A 17227-nucleotide genomic window follows, 5' to 3' on the forward strand; every position below is an offset into this window, starting at 1 on the left:
TTAAAGTTTCTACAAAGTGAATTTTCTAATGCCAGAGGTCTGGAATACGATGGGAATGTGAAAGAACCTTTGAGTTGTTTACCTTTGAGTGGGGCTTGGAACTAAACACAGCTTTAGGCAAGAGCAGCCGCAGAACCGTAGCAGTTCAGTATAACAGTGGTGGAAAACAACGCCAGATGGAACTCATTAGATTTTTTCTTCTCCAAGTCTTGTCTGGTCTGTTTGGTTTTAAAACCCTGTTGACCAAGATAATATGTGCAGATGCATTTGGGTTTTGAATGAGTAGTTTGTACTCACGCATTAATAATCATTCCTTATTACGTATTGCTTTATTATCTGTCTAGAACCGTTTAACTTATATTTATTTTGCTTTCAGACTGTAGGGCTTTTGTAAGCTTATCTTTGCATTCTGTTTAGTACAATACCAGCTTGTTTACTATAGCAATATAGTACTACTACATAAATAACTAATTAGGCTACATAAAAACAACATAAATTAATAATAATTGTAATAATAGTAAATGTGTCTCTCACAAAAAGAATGACGTTAAAATATAAATTAAATAAATAAATAAAGTTACAAGTAAAGGGTAAAAATTACAATACAATGCAATACAATACAATAAAGTGAAGTAAAATAAGTAGCCTACAGTAAAGTAAAGTAAAATGAAGTGTTAAAGCATCGGTTCTCAGAATCACATTGTTTGGTTCTCTGGCACAGACTGTAAAACATCTTAAATAATAAAACCTAAAACAGGGCAATCTCAAATGATACTTTTTGGCTCTGAACAGTCCACAGATATGGCAACGTAATTACGTCGTATTTAAGCGACACGGAACGCGTGCGATAGTGACGTTCCTGGACGACACAGTGACGCCATCATCCGTGGACAGGGAGTCGTACAGGAATCGGTGGGATAAAGGCGATCGCGCTTTAACGGAGAAGCATCGGAGTCGTGCGCCGTATTACTGGCGTTCTTCAAATCGGTCACATATTATTTCAGGGAGATTTTAGTTTTTGCAGGAGATAAATAAATAATAAAGCTCTCCCTGGTGCGTGGGTTGGCGTCACGCTCCTACTTTATTTCATCGGATGAAAATGTTTGGATTGTGCTTGTAAAACTTCAACTCGTTTTCAAAGGATCGTTTCATCTTTCTTTCGGGCAAACCGGAGAGGAGGAGAGGAGAGACCGGTGACCGTAATTGGACTCTGGATAGGATAAGTTACCTGGGGGAACTAACTGTCCCTGTGCACACAGGAGCCTAATTTTCCTTCGTCTTTCCATCAGTTTCCAGGGTAAATACAAGCATTTGTCTAATAAAACGTCTTGCAAATGTAAACTTGACCATGCTAGGGTGATTTTGCAGGAGTAACGGGCCATCTGATCAGCTTCAGCACACAACCTCATGCAGGTAATGCACATATGAAGCTGATTACATGGCCTCTCTCGTGTGTAACGTTATAATATTCAATATATGTACAGCTGCTTATGATACGCTTATATTTAATGTGACAGTCTGATATGTAGGTTGCATGTAATTTAAAACCGCAGTGTTTCATTGATAAGAGAAATCAGTCGCATGCACTATTCTGAAACTGTTGTTGTTAAACTACATTAACCTAATTCCAAGATATAGGACACAACAAATACGCAGTGTTTGGTAGAGTTTTGTAGCTGCATAAAACAAATCCAATACAAAAAGCTTGATCATCTGGGTTTTTTTTTTTCACTTTCGCTGTATTTATATTTTACTTGTATCGATTTGACTTAAACTTCGGATCTTGTAAACAAAACCAATTTCTCTTGTTTGAGAATGTGAGTTTACAGTAAGTTAGATAAAAACGCTGTAGTTGCCCTCTAAATACACTGGCTGTTTTATTACACCGGTGTGTTTACATGTATTCGCGATTGGTTGGCGTTTTAGATGAATAACTATTACTAAACCCTCGTGTCATCATTATTATGAGTGTTCCTTGTGTTTTCGTGTTGTTTAGCCGGTTAGCGACAGGAGAATTAGCTCAGGCTAACACTATTAGCACACACAGAGCTGGACAGTCGAAAGGCGAACTCGTTTATGAATCTGTTTATCCAATTGTCCACTATACTGTCGTTTATTTTATAAAGTGCCCTGTTGTGTGCCCGTGTCATCAGGAGCAGCATGATAACATCTGATAGCGCTTAGCCTAGCGCGTTAGCTTAGCTCGCTAACAATCGACGTTCAAGCTTTGAGCCACCACCGCCGCGTCCCGTTAGGGCTTTAAATCCGTGTGAAGCGCCCGCCAATATCTGCACAGACTTTTCGCTCTTTAATGGGACTTTTCGGGAAATATTAGCAGGGCTGGCATGTTGTGAGTGAGAAATTATTAATTTGTACAGATTTATGTGCAGCGCGTGCACGGCGCGAGACAAGCACATGTTAGCACCTACTAGAGCCGATGCAAGTTTGTCAAAGCATGCTGTCTTTTCTCAAACTCTTAGTGAAACTTCTTTCTAATTTTTTCAACCCCAACATCCACGTAATGATAATAACAGTACTTTTTTTTATCCATCTCTCCACCCCCGGGAACTGAACAAATGGAGGCTGCACTACAATAAATAAACGCATGCCTATACAAAACTTCTTTAGCTCTGAAAGGCAGAGACTTTTCTCTCTTTTCATAATCACACAGCAATTTCATATTGATTTAATGTATAAGTATATGAGACTGGGGCTTCTACTGAAGTTTAGGGACTTGCACACAGTGAGCCTTTGAAAGTTTCAGCATCATCTGTAATATTATGTAACTTGTTTTACAGGGTTTGTAATGCCATCTATTGCTCCATGTGTTTATGTAATATCTGTTGTCAAATAATAGCTTTACTTGAAAAAGGAAGGAGTTTTTTTCTAGAGAACAGACGGAGGTCAGTTTGCGGGTTTAAAAACATTTCTCCAAGCACTGCACCTCCAGTTTTAGTAGTTTTGTCAGGAGAGAGGTGCACGGACCGCCCTGGGTTTGCTTGTTTTGGTTTTTGAGGTCGTTCTGAATTTTGTGGGTCATTCTGGGATACAGTGGAAATGGTTTGATAAAATTGGAGGGGAGGGAGAGGAAAAAAGAGCAGGAAATACAGAGGATAGTGTGTGAGATCTTTAATCCTCTCACACCCTTTCCACAACATCCATTTCCACCTCTGAGAGCCCAGAGTCACCCCCCAGCAGGGAATCGGCATCCCTCTCGGAAGGGTGTGGGGTGCTCTGTCTCAGCTGATGTTTTGAGCTCTTTTACACCGTGGCCTTCACACTATGAAGGCTTTCAAGGTTTTAGTCTGCTGTATGGATCTTTGAGACTTGCTGAATGGCCTTAATGTTTTGATAAGACACAAAGAGAGCATACAGAAGGCATGACCAGACTGGGAGATAAGAGAAAGGAACCGGGTCATCTGATGAGTGGCTCATCTGATATTTTTCAGGCCAGCCACTTCTTAATGGCACTCAGCTATAATAAGAGCAGGTCTGCTGTGTGGCTTTGATTTAAAGATAGTCATGGTTAAAAGAGTTGCAGCAATTGGCAGCCTTTCACTGCAAACTCCCTTTGTGTTTTCTGGGCTCCTCACTAAAGGCAAGTTTTCTAGAATTTCACTCGTGTTCTGTTTCCCTTATGATGGAATATGATGGATTCTGTTGCTCAATTAAAAGCTTTCCTTAGGAGAGCTACATGAATTTGACATCGATTAAACTATGTAAAGGGCTTACCCAAGTCTTCCAATGAAGTCTTCTGTGGAAAATCAGCTCTTTTATTTCATGGATTTCGGCTAAAGGCAAGTGCATATAACACATACTGAAGCTTTTACTAAGGCTTTACTGACGCTGTTAGGGTGCAAATGGCATGCATAGAACTCTTTAGATAGCTTTCTTTATTTCTGCTTAATTGGAACACGCTCTTCATTTGTTTATTACATATATCTAGATTTTAGCTGGTTATGTTTAGCTACAAATAAAAGTGCACCTTTGACAGCGCAGTTTTGAGGCCTATTCACTCGAAGAATGCTAACTATAACTAAACTAGCATCCACACAAATGGACGACAATGTTAGTTATTGTTCTTGGTGTGAACTGGCCTTTGTTATTTAACACATTTTAGCATGTGTAAATTTCTGCAGAATTCCAAAGGTCTCAATTATGAGATTAATTAATAATTAACGAGCAATAAATTACAGTATTCTTATAATAATGTTTTAGTAGATCTTTAAGCTAAATTAAGTGCTTTAGATGTATTGTTCGTTGTTAGTTCATATTAACTAATGTAAACAAATTTCTCATAGTTCATCCCCAAGTAATTTTAAACCTCTTTTTTTTTAATTTTTTTTTCCCTACACAAGATGCTTGATATGGTATAAAAATTAAGATAAAATAAATTATGACCATTGACTTTCATTGTTAGGGTAAGATATTTCTTAAAAATATATTGTTTGTTAATTTTTAGGTAAACTATCCCTGTGCACACTATACCTTAATGAATTCTTGATATGGTTATGTCTCTTCAGCGCCTGTGCTGAGGGAAAATAAAAGGCCGTGGTCACATGACTGTCATCTCTTCTGCTGTAACGGAGGTGTGAGTTGCCATGGAGTGCTGCTGCCTTTTCATGTGCTCTCACAGCCATGATCGGACACAAGCAGAGAGGATGGTGACTCTTTCAGGAGTAAATATTACAGGGATGTGTGTGTTGAATGGCTCTCACAGTCAATCTGAAATACGTGTAGTAATATTTTGGGTAGTGAAGTGCAAAACCATATTTTAGTTGGTGGATTGTCTTTTCAAGGAGGATAGGTTTATGTCCATGTGCTTGGTGCGCATGTGTCTCTAAAAAAACTAATTTTAGTAGGTTAACTAACAGACAGTCATCAGATAATTGGGATAAATATCCATAACCCGCATGGAAAAACGAACTAGTTTTCATTTAGTTTTCAAATCAAAGTTTTCATTTAGCTGAAAACCGAAAATTCAGTGTTCTGTTTAGTGTTGTGTTCTCAAGTGATAAATTAAACCAGTTGTAGGAAAGCCTAGTAGTAAATTTACTTATGTTCTGGATCACCTCACTGATTGACTGGTCGTTGGACTACTAGTCGACCACCCTGGCCCATACCTATTTTAAGTTAAATTAATAGTATAGCAAATTTGAGAGCTCTGCACACAAACACTTGTTCTGTCAAACACTGATATTTTTTGTTTTGTCTAAAGCATTGTAAAATTCACAGAGTGATATATTGGTGTTAGTATAATATAACAGAGTGTGACCGATCATTTTTCTTCTTTCCTGACTCTGTTCCCGCAGCTGTAGCCAAAACAAAGCTTGGTAGAAAATCAAAACAAAACACTGAAAGGCTTCATTTCTCCACAGATGTCCTATCAAGCCCTTTTGTGACATTTGAAGAGAGAATTTTTTTCTCTACCTCATTTTTTTAAATAATGTCTTGGGTGTATGCCCCTGCTGTATGGGTGGTGAATTCCTGTGTTGTTCTGTGAATCACACTTGTGAACACGCAGCCTCCGTGTCCCTCTTCTGATGAATTATGGAGTGTTTATTTGCTTTGCTGTAATGAGCTGTCTTTACTTTCTCATTTTTTTGTTCAGTGTTTCTATCAGGCCTATGGAGACTGAGAATTTTATGCCACCTTAGTGATTTTCAGGTTTTGTATTTTTTCTAAAGTTGCTGCAGTCTGTCTCTTCAAGAAAATTAGGCTTCATTTTCTTGAGGAAACAAAACGTGCTCATTTCCTGCTTTTGAGAATGTAAATTTCTCACAATGATGGTATATGCATTCTGTTTTATTTCACCTGTTATTGTGCCATAAGCCTCTTGAGCATTGACACTATCACATGGAGGGTTTTATTCTTCAGTGTCAATATTTTTAGTTCTTTATTTCTATTTCCTGTATGTGCAGGTGTGTCACAGGCCAGTCATGTGACTAGTCACTTGACTCATTTCATCCTCCATTCAAATGGCAACGATGACTAGTGCTGTTTAGTGACTAGTGCTAGTCTAGCCTTACAAAGCATCTAATAGTTGGTGGCTGTATAGGAAATCAAATTTGTCTCGTTCTGTAGCAATCTCCTTTGAAAACTTCGTCCAGAAAAGGCTTGTCTCAGATAATCTATCAATATAGATGTATTCTCACACCTGCTCTTATTTCACCCGATATTTAAATTTGAAATGTGTAGTTTCAAATAGAATTGGGTCAGTGGCATTCTCTCTCTCTCTCTCTCTCTCTCTCTCTCTCTTTTTTTGTTGTCACGCTGGGACACGGCATCACAATACGGTGAGGGGCGTAACATTTCCATCTCACGCTTGATGTATTTGGCCAATCACAACGCACTGGATAGCTGGCCAATCAAAGCACGCCTCGATTCTCAGAACGATGAGCTTTGTAAAAATTGGCACGTTTCAGAAAGGCGGGGCATAGAGGAGCAACAATAATGTACAGTATGTGGAAATTAATGTGTTTTTTGAACCTCAAACCGCATAAACGCATTTTATTACACCAAATACACAATGTTCTTTTTAGCAATGTCATATGACCCCTTTAAATGACGTAACTGCAATCCAAATATAAATTATTTAAAACTCCAGCTAAAGCAGCATCTCGTTTGGTTATTTTCAACTGGAATTGGCAGCTGAGAGTTGACAAATTGGAGTTCCAAGTTGTCTGAAACACTGCATGGATGGAAAGCTTTGAGTTGGAAATTTTCACTTCATTTTTTTTTTATGAGATTGTACACCCAGAAAATTATTTGCCCACCCTCACGTCATTACAGACGTGAGCGTTGTTTTCCTTGTGGAACACAAAAGCTATACAATGCAGATCAGTGAGGTTCAGTGTTTTGGACCCCAGTCACTTTCATTCTATGTACAACAATAATTCTACATGTTTCAAAGGCTGTTTTTGCACTGTCAGGATTGACAGCTGTGTGTACTTAAAGGTGTGAGTCTCAATGTCCTTTTCAGACACCCAATTTTTTGTTTTATGAATGTGAAGTCAAGCCTGTGTTCTATTTGTGACTATCAACTGTAACCATAATGATGTGACTTAAGTAAATATCAAAGATGATCTGGCTTAGTTATCACATTTTACTCTATGCTGAGGTATAACAGCATCCATTGGTTGAGTTGTGCATAGATGACAAAATTGACCGTTGCAGCTCTGGTGGAGGACAGTGACTGGATCTAAAACTCCAGATGACACATCTGCGTCTGTGTAACTTACTGAAAGCACACAAACTTTCAACTCGCTAGTGGGTCTCTTGCAATGTATAACAGACAACTAGCTGTCCAGTCTGGTTCCGTTCACACAGCAGGGCTTCACGGAAAATACGGTTGTGAATCTTGAAAATTGACGTGTGAGTTCATTTCTAGAACACGGTTGTCACTACTGTAAATACCCCAAATGTGTGTGAATGCAACCGTAATAATGATTCATAAGGGACTGACAAGTGACAACCATATTCCGCTGCTGTGTGAAACATGGCCAAAATATCATCTTTTGTGTTGAGCAGAAGAACAGTCTGGAATGACACAAGCATGCAATGACTTCATATTTTTGGGTGAATGAATGAATGAATGAATGAATGATGCATTTATATAGCGCATTTATTGTGTATTGCCGTACACCCAAAGCGCTTTACAATCATGTGGGGGGGGGTCTCTCCTCAACCACCACCAGTGTGCAGCATCCACTTGGATGATGCGACGGCAGCCACAGGACAACGGCGCCAGTGCGCTCACCACACACCAGCTACAGGTGGAGAGGAGAGTGTGATAGAGCCAATCAAGTGGATGGGGATTACTAGGAGGCCATGATTGACAAGGGCCAGTGGAGGGAATTTGGCCAGGACACCGGGGTTACACCCCTACTCTTTACGAGAAGTGCCATGGGATTTTTAGTGACCACAGAGAGTCAGGACCTCGGTTTAACGTCTCATCCGAAAGACGGTGCTTTTTTACAGTATAGTGTCCCCGTCACTATACCGGGGTGTTAGGACCCACACAGACCACAGGGTGAGCACCCCCTGCTGGCCTCACTAACACCTCTTACTGTCTTACTGAACTGTCCCTCTTGAGCTGTAGACTATAAAAACATGCTGATCATTTATTATACAAGATAGAATTACAGTACATTGATTTAATATTTGATTAGATCAAATATCGGTGGAACTTAAGTTTGTCTGATGCTGCATTAAAGTAGCATGACTGTGTTCTTTCTGGGTAATGTCTGCTTGGTTATATTTTGATTTGTGAAGACTTTGGATTGTGTTCTGGAAAGTGTTAGAGCAATACAGAAAGGCTCTTTCTCAGTGTGAATGCTGCTGTATCCACTCACTCTCTTAAAGTGATATAAAGGGATTACCTCTACCAGGGTCTTTTGCTTTAGTTCTCAATAGGGCCCGTGAGAGATTGTGAAAGGGTAGCCCTCTGCATTGTCTTGGGCTCTTTGTGTCCTCTGTGTCTTTGTGGTTTCACCCTGGGACCCAACAGCTGCCCTGCCCCCCACCAACTCCCCCGAACATCAGCACTTTGAAAAAAATCTTGTTGCTTCGTTTGGCCCTGTATTCCATGGGACCAAGTGCTTTCACAATACTTCATGTGAACTATGATCAACAAATGTGAGATTTATCAGTTTCACATCAGCATTGGATGACAAAAGAATAATCAAGACTTCACGTGGGAACCCCTAGTCCACTTCAAGAAAAAGTCTTCTTCGTCTTAAGCGCCCTTTCATATGACTTGCGTCAGGGCCTTAGTACACTGCTACTTTGACCTCCAAACAAAAAGTGCTACAAATAGTGTCAAAGTGCGGTTTTTATGAAAATATGGGGTAACAAAGTGTATATGATAAACAGTGAAAACAATACATTTTTAAAACAGAAATATGACTCTATTGGTCAGCCTGTGTTTTATTTTTTCCAGATACCAATAGAAAGCAGGACTGCTTATGTAATGCAGATATATACATAAGTTAATTATGTAGACTAAATAAGATGTGCTACAATGGGGGGACCATTTATAAAAAAAAAAAAAGTTTTTTAAATGAGATTCACTGTGCAGTGAAATGAGCTTCGTTAATTATAATGGAGTTTTGTGAGATCGCAATGAACTAAGGAGAGTGACAGCTTTTAATGATTATTAAGGGAGTTTGCAAATGTGATATTAAATTAATACAACAGTTCAATTTAATAAGTTCATTAACAAGAAGTTAATATTAAGTGACTTATATTGTCTGACTACTACACATTTGCCTTATTTAGCTCTATTTCATCAACGAAAATAGTTTCAAACAAAGACTCAGCCAAGCCGCTGCATTTCGTTTATGAATGAACTGCGTTTTTAAACGAATCTAGTGAGTCAATGATTCAATTACCTATTCATAAAGACGGTCATGTACTTAATTCTTGAATGAATCAGCTGTTCGAACGAATCAATTAAATGAATGATTCAGTGATCAAATCAGTGACATACCGCCACCTACTGGCAGTGTTTAATTTAAGTACCTTTTCTGTTATTTAAATAATTTAATATTTCTACATTCAAAATTGTATATTTAAAACATTAACCTCAACATGAATTTATGAATTTAATTGCACTCATGCAACCTCCGAGCCTCATTAAACATCTGAAAATACACCTACAAGCCACTTGTGTGCCACCTCTGTAGTACAAATTTATTTCTTAAATACTGATTTCATTTGATTGGTATCTAAGTCTACTCCTTTTTCTACTTGTTTTTATTCTGTTGTTTTAATTAGAAATGATAAAGTTTAATAATATATTTTTTTGGAATTTGACACAAAAGATGACATACTTTTAATAAAGTTAGAAAAATGCCATTACAAAGGTAAAAACAAATTTCCCTGTAAATCACTTTGAGTCAAATATCACCTTGTAATGGGAAGGTTAATTTTTGATCAGAATTTGATTATTGATTTGAAGGTGCTCCTAATGTTTTGACCGTGCTCCTAAATTTAAGTTAGGAGCACAAGCACTCCTAAAAAGAAAAGTAAGCATAGAGCCCTGGTAAAGATTCTTGACTTGGCCTATATGGTTCCATGAAGAACATTTAACATCTAGAAAGTTTTCTTTGGCTAAAAGGTTGTTTATAGTGGAAAAACTTTAGATCTTTAGATTGTTTAAATGGTTCTTTTAAAGAAATGTTCACCGAAAGGTTCTATTGATTTTTCTTTGGCATCGCTTAAAAAAAAAAAAAAAAAATCTAATCTACTTCTGTCAATCTTGTTTTGTCTGCAATCATAATGTGCTCTGCAATTGAAATGCAGGTGATCTGTGAACATTTAATGATGCTTGGTCATTACTGTGGCTGATATTTCGTTCTGATGCGAGTCATATAAAAGGGCCTTTTAAAAGACTGAGCTGTCTTAGTTCTCTTATGCCAACACTACTGTCTTTTGGTTCTCTGACGAAGGACTCCCACCCCCCCATCTCCTGCCCAACACAATCTTTACACACTCACACTGACTGCTGTGGTGCAGGACCGTCCTTTCAGAAGAAGGGGGCCCCTAGTGAAGGACTGTTTCCATGGTAACACCTGGCTTTATGAATGGATCTTAGGGAATCGTGGTCATTGGCCTCCCAGCATCCTGCAATGGCACCACAGGACGATTCAGTTTCAGTCAAGACAACCATCTGCAGCACACTTGCCTTGTAAACTCTTTAGGGTCTTTAACTGTATGTCAAACTTTGGATGTTTTCTGTCATTCTGAGTAGTTTCCAGGAAAAAAAAAATTCTCCTTGGAGCCAAAGCCTGTTGTGCTTTTTAGGTAATAAACTCACATGTGCCAAATCTTGCATAATTTAGAATTCTTGAAGGAGCCTTTTGCCTTTAGCACAGTTCTCAGAGCTCATGTGAAACAACCTTTCACTGCTTTGGAGGAACTTTATCTTTTTGGATTCCAGCTTTCCTTGAATAAAAAACAGTTTTCCCTAAAAATGTATTGTGCACCCCTAGAGGTGCTTCTCTGCCCAAACGGAAAGTCTGCTTTTTTGCTGGCCCACATTCACATACCCTGTTGACACTGAATTATTTACTGTGTGCATCAGAATTCTCAGGTGCTGGAACTGACTGCATGCGTCTCTACAGAGAAGACAGGCCCATCAAATCTTTATTACGTGTAGCCACAGGTCGGTCTCTGTTTGCACCAGTATGCTGAAGAAACTTGTCCCTTAGTCTCTGTCGTCTGGAATAGAAGTTGTAGTGCTTGTATGTAAGGATCAGGGCTTGTTGTGTAGTGTGAGTTTTGAATCTGGCTTGCTTGTTCGTGGTTGAAGAAGCCGTGTCTTGGTGGATTTTTTTTGTGAAGTCAGCATTAACGTCAGCGTTAACGTTTCTCATTTACTTTGAATGGAGTGACGTCGTCAATTTTCAAAATGTGTGTTTTAAATGCACATTGCTGTACTGACTGAACAACCAGTCAGTAAACAGCAGTTCAGTAAGTGATCCAGAAGCGGATTCAGTGAAGGACTGAATCAGACTGGACTGATTACTGATTCAGTAAATGAATCATTAGATTGAATCAAAACATTTAGGCTTGAGTTTTTATGCCTTTTTGATTGATTCATTAAAAGAGCTTGGTCATTTGTTCGGAGTATTAGACTGTTGTAAGGTCAGAAGTTGTTTTCTTTGATAGGAAGATAAAAAAAAAGGTAATATTGGTATGGTGCTGTAGAAAACCAATAAGCCAATCATAACTCAGGTAATTTCACATATCACCATAAAAAGAGATTTGTGCTGCCTTAAAATTAAATTTACTTGACTTGAAATGTGAAGAATATTTGAGCTGTCTGAAGTTCAATACAGTAAGTTCTAACACTAAATGAATAAATTATGATAATTGCAACAATTTTTTTTCTTACAGTGTTAGAAGTCTTAAAGGTGGACCTTAGCAAAAGCATTCAACGGAATAAGGCCTCTTTAAAGCTCTCGCCATGTGTCACGTCCATATGTCTGAGATGTTGTGGCTGTATGCAGAGTAACAGCATCTGGTGGCTCAATCAGACTGACTTAAGGACTATTAGTGAAGATAATCCTATAGAGACAGGGAGTTGAGCCACAAAGCCCTACAGGAAGACACAGTTACATTCTCACTTTCGGTCTCCATGTTTTGTGGTTTATTTTTTTATATTCATTTAAATTTAATGGGGTTTATTTGAATGGCCAAAAAACTTATGTCTTGCTAAAGTTTTTGATTAATATATATTTAAAATGAGAATACAGCAATGTCATCCTTGTTTGATTGAGGCCAACTGCTGTCGGTGAAGCCCAGACATCTCTTATAAATATTGACAGTGACAACCTTGCCTTACCGTTTATTGTTACTACAATAATCATGTGTCGTTAGACTTGTCATACACACTAGAGTACTTGATTGAACTATCAGTGGACCTTCAGTGGTCAAATAATTAGAATCACTGCTCTAACACACATGTCTGTATATCTGCTCATGTGGTCAAACTATCCCATTATGTAAATTAATATTGTATTGTTCCAGTATTTGCCTTGTTATTAGGTGGGTTTTCTTTAAAGCAGAAGCTTTAAGCTTTTTAATTTTTAGAATAAAAAGTTCAATCAAACAAACAAATAAAAGAGCCGCACCATATGAAAAACCGACATTGCAGTATTTTAAACGTATTTTACAAAGGTGTTTTATATAGCTATAGTTGGAAAGAATTAACCAGTCTAGATTTATTGGCGTGATTTTGTAACAGTAAAAAACAGGGAAAATTAGTTTACACCTGAATTTACTCTTGACGAGCTAGCTCAAACCTCTTTGAGTAAAGTGATCACAGTTAAAAAAAATTGAAATCAAATTAAATGAAACAAAAGACATGTTAATAATACTATTGTACTGTAAAATAAAACATATTTAATAAAATTATAGTGCAGCTGTCAAAATTGCTATATCAATATTTATAGTACAGCACCCCCCAAAAAAATGTTCAACCGTCTATCTTATTTTGGTGGTTTGCTGGCAGACAAATATGCACTGCCAGTATCAGAGTGTAACAAGGACAGTGACTGTAACAAGTGTGTTTAGTATCTTAAATGTTACTCTGTAACATCAGCCATGTGAACAAAATACCAAATTTTGTTAAAACCATGGTTAACCATGGAACATCTTAGTAAGGCGCATGAATTGAGCAATTTTTGCTTTTAATTACATCTGTCTGCTCTGCCACCCTTTAAATGCAGACAGTAAAAATAATCTTTCTCATTCATCCGCTTGAATACAGTTGCAACAGATGCTTAATTGTTGAAATACAGACATATACCATACACAGACTTCCTTATTTTCCCGTAGCCGTAGGCAAAACCACTCTTAATGTATTTGTGGCATCGGTTTTTGTCCTTTTAAAGTATGAATCAAACTGGTGTTTGCCTAGCTGGAGAGTTGGCCTTGGGATATATGCTAACTGGCATCTTTGTGTTCCTGTATGTATGTGTCTCCGTGTCTGCCTACATTTACTTAACCAGCCCGTTTCCTCTCGCCTGTAGTCTGTGGCTCAGCACATCAAAGGATTTCTCTCTGCAGAGCCTGAGATAACAGCGTAGCATAAACCCTGCTGCTCCGCTAAGCTTTTCCAGAGTCTTTCCACTGCCCTCGGGCGCACCCACTACCTCTTTTGTCTGCCTGGAGCCTTGGGAAAGATGCACGTGTGTGGTGGTGTTTGGCAGGCTGCGCACCCTAGGTAGAGTTTGTGTGTTGCTGGCGTTTGCCAATATTTCCTCGGTCTTATCCAGAGAGAGGCATGTGTGTGCGGGCACGTGTCTGTTTGTTTGCTGACCTGCCAATCCTCTGTTGTCCTCTCCGTCTGGATAGCTGCTGTTCATTCTGTTGTAAGCCAGACTGCTTTGCTGTTTTTCGCTCATGTATACAGAAGATGTTTCTCAGACTAGTGAGCTGCTGACTTGGGCAACATTTTTGGCCATCGTAGGAATCTAATTTTGTTTGGCACTACAAATAATGCACCTTTTAATGCCTAAAAATACTGTTGAGTGGGAAGGTTGACGGTAGTGATTTATTTTACTTTTATATTCTTTTTAAATCAGGCTTAGTTGGAGTGTTAGAGCTACATGTCAGTTTTATACAAACATCAGATATTTGCATTTTTAAAAGTTCACATTAAAGCACTAAAGCATTTATTAATCTTAATGTTAATAAATGGAACCTTATTGCAAAGTGTTAACTAAAATTGTCTAGATCTATGCATTTAAATTTAGTCAAATAGATTTTTCAATTATGTAATTTTATAAATTAATAAATGGTTATAATCTTCAATTCCAACTGAATCTGAACATAATTGAACTGTCAATTTAATTCTGAAATGCTTTATTTAAATAAATAACTTGTAAGTGTTCGATAGCATATGAATACTTGTCACAGACTGTGCTATTTCCACAGTTATTAACATTGTAAACCTAGCTTAAACTTTCAGTTTTCATTTTTTAAAAATTAAATCCACGTTTATAACAATGCACTGTGTTATTTCCTTGCCACTGAACTAAAAAAAACTAGTTAATGCTGCTGTGTTTCTAATACAACAGCTGAGGGAGTGAAGGCAAATGTGACATCTTTCTCTCTTCTGACCAACTTAAAGGGATAGTTCACCCAATAATGAAAATTCCTTCATCATTTACTCACCCTCAAGTAGTTCCAAACCTGTATGAATGTCTTTGTTCTGCCGAACACAAAGGAAGATGTTTGGAGGAAAGTTTGTAACCAGCCTGTTTTGGGGCACCATTGACTTCCATAGTAGGTCAATGGTGCCCCAGAACTGCTCTGTTTCCCAGATTCTTCAGAATATCTTCCTTTCTGTTAAGCAGAACAAAGACATTCATACAGGTTTGGAACTACTTGAGGGTGAGTAAATGATGAAGGAATTTTCATTTTTGGGTGAACTATCCCTTTAAGTTGGTCAGAAGAGAGAAAGATGTCACATTTGCCTTCACTCCCTCAGCTGTTGTGTTAGAAACACAGCAGCATTAACTAGTTTTTTTTAGTTCAGTGGCAAGGAAATAACACAAAGTGCATTGTTAAGCAATTAAGCAATCTCTTAATATTATTTTTCATCTTTTGTAAAGTTATGTTTGTTTCCATGCACCATTGTAGATGTTTGCCCAACTAAGACTACTTCTGCTTCTGAGAACCCTTGTGGAAAGGGTCTGTTGATATCAAGAATTGTGAAATTATTGTATTGCTTTCAACTACTGAGATTTTGGTATTGTAGCAGCTCTTTCTCAGTAGAGAACTCACTAGACTTTGAGACAGTGTCACTGTCTCGGCATAAGTTTTTGTCCACTCTTTTAAGTGAAAAAGGATATTTCACTACTAGTGTTCTTTTAAAAGTGGATGTAAGGGTTTTTTTTGGCATCTTAATGGCTGAACTTCCCCCACACGCCTCTTTGTTCCTGGAGCCATTATGTTTTGCTGATCTTTTTCTCTCGAGAGCTCTGGCCAGTGTCTCATCCTTCAGTCCTGGCGGTCACTGTGAAGTGGAAACTCCATTGCGGGGGTTTGTACATGGCTTGGTATGAGACTCATGCTCATTTTTCTTTTAACAGCAGCATCTTTACAGCATCTCTCACAGTTGCAGTGTAAAGCTCACTCCCTGTGTATTCTCCACTGGATGCCATTATTTTAAAACATTATGCCATTATTTTTCTTGAACTGAAGATGTTGGAAATGTATGCAGACAGAAATAATTGCTAAGCATGAAGTTTCACAATGCATTTAACATCCGTAATGCGCCATGGATTTGAGGGTATTCAGTGGGAAATGTTGGCTGGTATTTTACCCATTGCAGTTTTATTGAATGGAAATATGTTAGGCTATGGAATTATTGTTTAAATATTTTCCACACCAACTTGGCTACATCAGCATAAAAGTTTCAGGACTTTTTTTAATGCATTAAATTGAGTCATTTTTCATTCTTTGTTTCTTTACATAGTGGACAATAGCATACTAGTCTACAGAATGCCTTCTGTTAATGTGTTAAACTCTATATCAAACTTGATTGACATTTTGTACCTCAAAATGCTTTCAGAAAGGAAACTTATGATTTGAACTTGCTGAATTGTTCTCATTTGATACCACACAGTTTTTCACCAAGCAGAATGAAAGATGCTGATTTTAAAAAAATCTCTGAAATGGATAATAAAAATCTGGCACCTGTATGCACACTATGGTTCCCATGGCAACCAGGCCCCCAACAGTTGGGGTGTTCTTGATTTCCCGTGGGGACTTCACAGCTTTGTAATCAACATGGGAATCTGTGGTACCTTTACCTCTCCAATGTGCTTCTCCTGTGCAATCAGACCATTTTCTTGGAGGAAGAAGTGAACTGTCATTTTATTAACACATCCAAGGCATTCTTTGATTACTTTTGTTCGGTAAAATCTTGGGTTGAATTTCTCAGTTTATTAAATACGTATCAATTTATTTTAGATTTGAATCAATTACTTTAGGTTTCCAATTCAATTAATCACTTAAAGTAGATGTTCAAGGTTGAATTTGTTGCTCGATGTTATTTGATTTGCTGTGAAGTTAAACAACACTCACATTGAACATTTTCATTTGTAGATCTGTTGAGACTCCAGACTGCAGGCTGTAGGTCCAGGTTGTCATTGGAAGTGCTTAAAATGGATTGCTTCACTGTATTACAATGATCTTGTTTAATTGGGATTTGATAGTCTGTGGAAGTAATTATAAAGGGCTGTTTGTCTGTTGTTTTAGGTAAGGCTTAGATCTGTCAAGTTTCTTGTGTGCTTCTCACCAGTTCAGAGACATGAGCAGTAGATCAACAGTGGACGTTGACCTCCGATATCTATCTGTAATGAAGGTTCTGAAGTATTGGCAAAAGAACTAGCATAGTACTCTGTGTCCTCATACTTTTTTTTCTCTTACGGAACATCTTTTAAAACTTCCTGAATCATACATGAATCGTTGACCTGATATTTTCTTCTGGTGACTTTCTTTGCAGCCCCTCACAGAGATATAAAATGCTGTTTTTCTTATGGTTATGGTTCTTATTATATTTGTTTATAGCGCTCTAAAATGGCCAATCCATCCTATTTTGGGTAAAAATCTGAAAAACAATTCAATGCAATTTCAAAATAAATTTTGGTCACACTTTATATTAGCTGGCCTTAACTACTATGCACTTGCATAAAAAAATAGTACTTAT

At 37.8% G+C, this 17227-nt stretch overlaps 1 protein-coding gene across 1 annotated transcript in view; it reads left to right on the forward strand.

Moving 5' to 3' along the window:
* The first annotated feature begins 870 nt into the window (after positions 1-870).
* LOC306873128 (F-box/WD repeat-containing protein 7-like) overlaps positions 871-17227 on the forward strand; it is a 167250-nt gene continuing 150893 nt past the window's right edge. Inside the window, exon 1 of the mRNA XM_079422185.1 lies at positions 871-1297. The gene's annotated coding sequence lies outside the window, so the exon portion shown is untranslated. The remainder of the gene's footprint in view (positions 1298-17227) is intronic.

The sequence above is a fragment of the Barbus barbus genome (genome assembly GCF_936440315.1).
Source record: "Barbus barbus genome assembly, chromosome: 7".
NCBI lineage: Eukaryota > Metazoa > Chordata > Actinopteri > Cypriniformes > Cyprinidae > Barbus > Barbus barbus.